Here is a 9,427-nt window from a genome sequence, read left to right as displayed (position 1 = left end):
TCTTAACCACTAGGACATTGCACCTGCACAACGTCTTAACTACTAGGACATTGCACCTGCACAACGTCTTAACCACTAGGACATTGCACATGGACAACGTCTTAACCATTAGGACATTGCACCTGGACAACGTCTTAACCACTAGGACATTGCATCTGGACAACGTCTTAACCACTAGGACATTGCACCTGGACAACGTCTTAACCACTAGGACATTGCACCTGCACAACGTCTTAACTACTAGGACATTGCACCTGCACAACGTCTTAACCACTAGGACATTGCACATGGACAACGTCTTAACCATTAGGACATTGCACCTGGACAACGTCTTAACCACTAGGACATTGCATCTGGACAACGTCTTAACCACTAGGACATTGCACCTGGACAACGTCTTAACCACTAGGACATTGCACCTGGACAACGTCTTAACCACTAGGACATTGCACCTGGACAACGTCTTAACCACTCGGACATTGCACCTGGACAGCGTCTTAACCACTCGGACATTGCACCTGGACAACGTCTTAACCACTAGGACATTGCACCTGGACAACGTCTTAACCACTAGGACATTGCACCTGGACAACGTCTTAACCACTCGGACATTGCACCTGGACAACGTCTTAACCACTAGGACATTGCACCTGCACAACGTCTTAACCACTAGCACATTGCACATGGACAACGTCTTAACCACTAGGACATTGCACCTGGACAACGTCTTAACCACTAGGACATTGCACCTGGACAACGTCTTAACCACTAGGACATTGCACCTGGACAACGTCTTAACCACTAGGACATTGCACCTGCACAACGTCTTAACCACTAGGACATTGCACCTGGACAACGTCTTAACCACTAGGACATTGCACCTGGACAACGTCTTAACCACTAGGACATTGCACATGGACAACGTCTTAACCACTAGGACATTGCACCTGCACAACGTCTTAACCACTAGGACATTGCACATGGACAACGTCTTAACCACTAGGACATTGCACCTGGACAACGTCTTAACCACTAGGACATTGCACCTGGACAACGTCTTAACCACTACCACTAGGACATTGCACCTGGACAACGTCTTAACCACTAGGACATTGCACCTGGACAACGTGTTAACCACTAGGACATTGCACCTGGACAACGTCTTAACCACTAGGACATTGCACCTGCACAACGTCTTAACCACTAGGACATTGCACCTGGACAAGTATGTAGTGGACGACAAGACGGATTGCACGAGACAGAAGCCACCTTTAACCAGCTTTCGTAAGGAAAGTTCCAAACGGTTTTTTCCCCCAAGGACAAAAAGACAAAGACGTTTCCGTCGACTGCTGGAGGTGTCATCCGTTCATGTCTACAAGAAGATGAACGTTGTCTGGTTCGTGGTCCCATTACCGCAAAGAACACATTTGTCACAAACTCTGCCCAAGTCCAGCCATGACTTATTTTGTAATTCGTGCATGAGCTGGGTTTCGTGCGGTTTTGGCTTAGATGAGTGCCTATACAGTGACTCAGTGTGTGTCCGTGGATATGGACAGCCAATCGCGGGAGGGTATTCACGCACGTGGTGGTGCGTGGTACGTGAACGAGTCACAGGCTCGAAGGTCACTGCTGTGTAAAACTGTGAAGGAAACGGATGGTTGATGTGAATGCTCTATCCGGCCGACCGGCGTGTTGATGTTTTATACAACCCCGGAGACAAGTTGTGTTCCAGCTGTCTTGGTGTGGCTTCAAGGGTTCTACGGGTGGTCAGTCCTCGAACGGCAAGGTGTGTTGAAATTCGGTAGTTTTTCTCTCCTTCCGTGCTCAGGGTCAAAATTTGTTGGTTTGAAAATGTTTGTGTATGAGAGAGTTTTAGTTTTTTAGTTTCCTTGGTTGGTGTCATTTTATGTGTAGGGTGTCTGGGGTAGAAAGGGGAGAGGGGGAATGGGAAACGAGGGAAAGGGGGTGGACAGGTTTTCATTGTGCAAGAAGTGTGGAGAGCGAGTAGGCTGGTGGAAAGAAGAAAAGAGGTGTCAGCAGTTGCTGCGAGTGAACTCATGTGTGGGAAGGATTTATTTTTATGGAGGGTGTATTTAAGGTAGAGAGCGTTAACTCCAGAGAATGAGTCGTGTAGTAGTTGCAAGTGCGGAAAATTGGACACGAGGTACGGGAGGTGTAAACGGGAGTTCACTGTCAAGACAGAAGACGGGGGGTTGGTTGTAAATATGTGACGTCATCACGGTTAGAGAAAGAGGGAAGAACGAGGTGCCACTATGTAATATGACTTAAATTCATAAGGGGTAAGGGAAGTGGCGTTGTTTGTGAAGGGGCTGCTTGTGAATGGTTGGGTCAAATAATGGAATAGGAATTGTTTATTATGGGGGCAGCCATGTTGTATTGACTTTGTGAAATGGGAGTTGTAAATACTTTGTACATTTATATTGATGATGGTGTATTTACAATTGTATAAGAGTGAAGACTATAATTAGGTATTTAAGGGAGTGAAAATTGTAAGAATTATTACATAATTGGTCATGTTGGGACTCTGGTATTTTGATAATGATGTTGTGGTTAAAGTTAAATAGTAACTTTGATGAGATGGCCAAGGTGGTTAATTAAGTAGTTAATTATGGTAATTAATGAGTAATTAAGTAAAGAGGGGACTTTGTAAGTTGATGAGTATTGATAATTATGGGAAGTCTAATGAGGGAGATATTGTTATTAGGAGAGTCAATTTATGGACTTTGTGGGTAAGGGGAGATAATTGAAGTATTGTTGGGGGAACAAGTAGTTATACTTGGCTTTGTTCCTACGACAGCGTTCAAGCACAGAAGTGTGAGCTGTGGAGCGTTCAAGCATAGAAGTGTGAGCTGTGGAGCGTTCAAGCACAGAAGCGGGGCTGTGGGAGAGTCCAAGCCAGGAGAGACGAACGACATAAGAGACAGCATGAGGTTCCGGGTGCAAGATGTTTCCGGCTCTATACCCGGGATGAAGGCGTGTTAGTTGGTGGGGTTTTTGACCACCGGTGTGTCGCAAGTGTGAGCTGTGGAGGTGAGGTGGCCCACCGTCAGTGGGTAAAGTGGTGGATGTGCTGGCATTTTATTGCCACAAGCAGTCTGTGCACAAGAATATTTTATGGCATCTGTGTGCCTGAGTTATGCAGCTGTGGCTTCAATAAGCACTGTGACCTATAAGTTAGTTTAAATACATTAAAGACATGGAGATTTTGCAAGTGTTAGAGGAAACCAGGTAGAAATTGACTATTAATTAAATATTAGGTTAGTAATTTAGTACCAGGCCTGGTTAATTACATTTCAACGGGATTAATCTGGAGTGTCTTTATTTTTTCGAGCGACGTTTGATTTTGTGGATCGGCGAGATTTGAAACTGGACTTTGATGTGAAACGTCAGGATCACTACGCACGAAGAGAAAATTATGTAGTGATATGGTAATTTGTTGTTATGAAGTAAAGTTGTTACGTGGTGGATTAATGTGAGTGTGTTATTGATGAATTAATGTTCGTACCACTTATTGTGTTGAAATAAGTGGAAGAGAATTGAGGGGTTTGTTATTTAAAGTTAAGTTAATTAGTATTACTTGTGGCTGGGCCTACGGGTTTCATGTGTAGCTGCGTTTGGCGTTGATCTTATGCATCAAGGTTGAAGGCAGTGTAGCAGAAAACGTCGGTAGTCCCTATCACGAGGTATTAGTGTAAACATAAGTTAGAAATAAAAGTTAGTTAATAAATAACGGGGTTAATTGATTAATGTAGGTGAAGATAAGCGGATTTTGAGTTGAGATAAATTTGTAAAGAGACATCTTGATTTTTCGGGATTAGGGGATTAAGGTGGTAAATGGTAATATTTAGGGGTATCTACAGTTTTCTTAGTATTAAGTTATAAATTCTCATAGCCATTGTGTTTCGTTAAAACTTTAAGATAATTCTTCCTACTTCATCTATCTTTGATTTTGAGTGATTGTGATTGGGTGTGAATGTGAATGCGGTGATGTCGTGTGTGTAAATAATAAACTTTGGTTTGAATGTTGCCTGGGTGTGGAGTCAGTGATTAGAGTAAGAGTGGTTGATTGTGTCTGAGTGTTTTGTACAATAAAAGGTATTCCTATACCTCTCCCAAAACTTAGGGGAGTTACAACTATAGGTCTTATTGAAGGACGTGGCCAGTTCACTGTCTCTGTAGCAAAGGGTTCGTTTACATAACATACCGCAGTGTGTCGCCTGAGAACACATTTACATAATTGTATGTCTCTGTCACGAATATTTTTTTCTATACGACTCTAACTCTAGAGTAACAGCCCTGCCAAAACAGCATTACTGCCGTTTATTCCCCCCTCTGCTTCTTTACCTCTGTAAACTTGTAGAGCTAGTTATTTTTCGATAAACACCCAGCAACCAAACAAATAACGACCTAGCAACAGCCTGAATCCTCGATAGCGCAATGAAGCTGTTCTGCGTCGGTACTACTTTTGCGACTGAAAAGTTCCGAACGCTCTAATGTACGAAGTATACATCTCTGGAGCAAACAATACAAACATACCGCATTTAAATTAACAACTACAGGCTTGAAACATGAATCTCCATATAAAATCCATGAGTTTGGTTGTTTTCTGAATCTAGGTCTGCTATGCACAAACGTTCATCACAAGCGAATTCCCAAGGCAAGTAACTCTCATACTTTGTCTAGCGACAAGAGTAGTTCCCCTTTCAAATTTCTTTTCACTCAGTTTCGTCGACAACAGATTGCAATCTGACGGTCAGTTTTCAACAATATTTCATTTAATAAACAGATCACACGCAACCAAATGCACACATCTCATCAATTTAAACAACATAAAGCGGTTTCATACACTATTTTCCCCAGAAAACTGAACTTCATACAGTTTTTAACGTTGGAACACGGGTGCAAAAGTTCGTCTGCTAGTCCCATTTGACGAAAGAACACTATCCTAAGCGATACCAAAACATATACAGAACACACAATATCTGCCTTTGCTGCCACAGCAGAATAACAGCACATCTGTGTACTTGATTTTAGTCCAAAATAGGAAAACTGACAAGAAGTGTTAACAGAATGGAATGATTTGCACGGAACTATACAACCGCGCATTAATCGATCGCCTGCGCAGGTTGACTGGTTGAGTGAATAGGATTTGATCAAACTTTCGCAAAAAAACTCCTCTTTTCTTTGAATAACTGAAGAAAGGAGGAATAAAGAGGTTACACACCTCGTCTCAGTGATTATAAAAAATAATGGTCTCGCATTTTTCATGATCCGCTAACTTCGACCATTATTTTTAATAATCACTGAGACTCGGCATGTAACCTCTACATATAGCAAACTTCACGTGAATCTTGAGTTTATAATGCGTATGTGTGAGCTGTTCCCTTTTTACCTGGCCGTGTCCAGCTTCAAACAAGTTAGTCTGCCTGTTGTACCTGTTGGGATAACATCGCTGGATACACAGACTCGAATAGATAGTCCCTTGGACCGAGGACCTTGGTGAGCGAACTGTTCTATTATTGAATGTGTATGTCTCTCTTTAGCATATGCCATTGTTTATAAGCCGCTTTACATTTTGTAATTGTTTATTATTATTCGATACCTTAAAGTTTTTTTAAAGTTTTGTTTATGTCATACCTGTCGTCAGCGGAGTATATATGTTTATTCGTTTAAGTCTAGGAATAGTTTCTTGAGCTCGTCTGTGGGAGCATATTCTTTGTAGTCTCCTAGTTTGTTTTAGGGTCTGGAGGTGATGACGTAGGCAGCCGGAGGGTTCTGCCGCCATTACGAGGAAGACCGGTGCTAGCACGTGGCCATGCAGACCGCCCTGTAGTGGACTTGTTTAGTCCCCTCTCTGGGCCAGGGCTGGTTGAAAAAAAGCTCGTTGTATTGCTTATGCCACAACCCTCGAAAAATAAAATTTGATTTGATTTGATTTGATTTGATTTGAAGTCTTGGTGTCATCTTATTTGACATAGTTTCTTCGGCCGTTGTCGCCGTTGGTGATATGCCGCGAGAGGCACATTTGTAACCTGACTTCATATCTATTATTATTGTGTATTTGTCATCGACACTCGAAAGAGGATTCGTGTGAAGTTCAACGACTTTCCGGACATCATCGTCGAGACTGCATTGTGTGTGTGTTAAGTGTTCATGGACCCCGTGTGAGTTGTGTCTATAGTTTTCGTCTGGAAACTACTTATGGTTATTGATTGTGCATTTATTACTTATTTTATATGTCAACATTGTGTTTAAATGTGTGTCATGATGTTCGTGATATATAGATTTGCGTTTGATGTGTTGCATTCTGCATGAATTGAATCCATTACAGTCTAATTGAAGGATGCTCTTCATTCTTGATGTGGAAATGTCACTGTCTCTGTCGCAAAGGGTTCGTTTACATAACATAACATAGTATGTCGCCTGAGAACACATTTACTTAACTATATATGTCTCATAGAGGATGCTCTCCATTCTTGATGTGGAAATGTCACTTTCTCAGTATAGCAAAGAGATTTGTTTACGTAACATTATACATAGTCAGATAGAATGTTTTGGTAGAACTTGCTTCTTTCTATCTTTTTACATTTAGTCAAGTTTTGACTAAATGTTTTAACATAGAGGGGGAATCGAGACGAGGGTCGTGGTATGTGTGTGTGTGTGTGTGTGTGTGTGTGTGTGTGTGTGTGTATGTGTGTGTGTGTGTGTGTGTGTGTGTGTGTGTGTGTCTGTGTGTGTGTGTCTGTGCGTGTGTGTGTGTAGAGCGATTCAGAGTAAACTACTGGACCGATCTTCATGAAGGTTTACATGAGAGTTCCTGGGTATGATATCCCCAGACGTTTTTTTCTTTTTTTGATAAATGTCTTTGATGACGTCATATCCGGCATTTTGTAAAAGTTGAGGCGGCACTGTCACACCCTCATTTTTCAATCAAATTGATTGACATTTTGGCCAAGCAATCTTCGACGAAGGCCGGACTTTGGTATTGCATTTCAGCTTGGTGGCTTAAAAATTAATTAATGACTTTGGTCATTAAAAGTCTGAAAATTGTAATTAAAATTAATATTTTATAAAAACGATCCAAAATTACGTTTATCGTATTCTTCATAATTTTTTATTCCAAAAACATATAACTATGTTATAGTCGGATTAAAAACAAGCTCTGAAAATTAAAGATATAAAAATTATGATTAAAATTAAATTTCCGAAATTGATTTAAAAACAATTTCATCTTATTCCTTGTCCGTTCCTGATTCCAAAAACATATAAATATGATATGTTTGGATTAAAAACACGTTCATAGAGTTAAAAGGATTAGAGATATAGAAAATCGTGCTATCCTCCTCAGCGGAACCGCTACCGCGCTTTTCTGGATTGTTAATTTCACTGCCTTTGCCACGAGCGGTGGACAGACGATGCTACGATTGTACGGTCTTGCGGAAAAAATGCAATGCGTTCAGTTTCATTCTGTAAGTTCGACTGAGCTTGACTAAATGTTGTATTTTCGCCTTACGCGACTTGTTTTTTCTTGCGTTCTTTCTTTTCTAGCCTCCTTTTTTTCTTCTCATTATCCTCGCAGACAAAACAGAAAGAAATTAAAAACCTGTACACCCTAAAACACTTCCGTTTACCAATTTTGGACGAAATCCGTAAATCCCCAATTTGAAAAAAGCTGATCATTTTTCAACCTATAATTTAGTCAAGCTGAAACAATTTAACCTTCTGCGAACCCCATATGGTTGCCCTCGAGAGAGAGCGCGCACGTTCAACTCGAACGAGGAAAAAGAAGGAAGAAAGCAAGAACGGATAGCTAGCGTGATGTGTCATGATGGGTAAACGATGCAATCGAGGTAAAAAAAAAAAAAAGAGATAACTTTAGAAAAAAAACGACGGCCACAAAGCACAAATGTGTACTGCGCAATAGAAACACACCAACACCACTAACACTACCACTAACACACTCGCACGCACTCATGCACGAACGCACACCACCACAAACAAAACAACCATCACTTACACAGACACACACACACAGACACACACACACAGACACACACACACACACACACACACACACACACACGTACACACACGTACACACACGCACACGCACACACTGTCACTAACTTAGCAGGGGTGAGCTTTGGCGCTCGCCCGCTCGCCCCCGGCGACTTCAAATCGCGTCGGGCGGGTTCGAAATTCCTCTAAAATCGCCCGCCTGGCGAGTTCAAATTTCGCTGAAGCACAAGTCGTTAGGCAACGTAGTCAGGAACGGCCGGCGAACAAATATCTCTGCGGGCGATCTCAAAATCTGTCACTTCTCTACTGCCCACTCATCCCCCCCCCCTCAGGACTACCACCAATCAAGGCCAGACACATTGGCTAGACAGCTACCCCCCTCCGCGTCTCTTGACCGTGTCATCACCCCTCCAGTGCCACGAGCCGCTGGCGATTGCATCAGCAGTCAAAATAGTTAAACCCCCCCCTTCGTCCCCCCTCTTTGCGCTATTCACTTCACCCCCTCTCTTATCTTATCCTGCGCTCACCAATCCTTCAGAGACTTTCACATGTTGTAAAACAGTTTCCTCTCAGATAAAAACTCGGTCATTGACCCCGAGTAAGAAGGTCAGTGTCTCGACAGGTAGCTGTGTTCAGATTGCAAGTACCGGTCATTGACCCAGGTCTCAAGGCCAACCAGCTTTTACAATGCATCTGCCTTTGATCTGACCGCCCATCCAGAGCAAACATATTCCCCCCAGCCCTCTGTATTTTTCCTTTGATGTGCCTGCTATGTACCACTGATCCAGTTTCTGGGAAATGTATAATTATGTCATTGACTGCAGGGATACTCATTGAGACCATTTTCCAAAATATGTTAACACCAGCTTTGCTGACCAACTTAGTACAAGTAGTGACAGTACTACTGCTGTCCCTTCAACTAAGGAAGTAAAAAAAAAACCCGATCCACTATATGTGATAAAGAAGAAAAGACAGACCTTCAACAATAGGACAAGGGATGCAACTCTGCTGAATCAAAAGCATAAAGATCACCTGTGAACAATTCTAGGATCAGGAAATCTGAACATCTGTTTGTTTTCATTAGGAAATAGAAATGAAATATAATGCTTTTGATTATTTATGACTTAAGCTGTGGTAAATTTGGCTGGTATGCAACTTTTATACTTCTGCTTGATCTAACAGTAATATTAATAACACAGACATAAAGAAAAAGAAACAAAACAAGAAAGCAACTTAGAATTTTTTTTTTTAGTCAGCTTTTTATACTTGGTTTTACACAACAAAAAACATAATTTAAATTTAAAAAAATGCTGATTTACTCTTTTGTAGTGTGTGTTTATGTGGTAAGTAAAGTTCCATAGTAAATTACTTTGTAAATTGTGTGGTA

General features: G+C 41.6%; 1 long non-coding RNA gene across 1 annotated transcript; it reads left to right on the top strand.

The window, feature by feature from the left end:
* The first annotated feature begins 1,437 nt into the window (after positions 1 to 1,437).
* Positions 1,438 to 4,047, top strand: LOC138946050 (uncharacterized). The gene is made up of 2 exons (XR_011449181.1): positions 1,438 to 1,786; positions 2,849 to 4,047. It is a non-coding gene; the product is annotated as an uncharacterized lncRNA (long non-coding RNA).
* Positions 4,048 to 9,427: the final 5,380 nt, after the last annotated feature.

The sequence above is a fragment of the Littorina saxatilis genome, linkage group LG13, assembly GCF_037325665.1.
Source record: "Littorina saxatilis isolate snail1 linkage group LG13, US_GU_Lsax_2.0, whole genome shotgun sequence".
Taxonomy (NCBI): Eukaryota; Metazoa; Mollusca; class Gastropoda; order Littorinimorpha; family Littorinidae; genus Littorina; species Littorina saxatilis.
The sequence above is the reverse complement of the archived record's forward strand: the minus strand, read 5'-3'. Positions and strand labels throughout refer to the sequence as shown.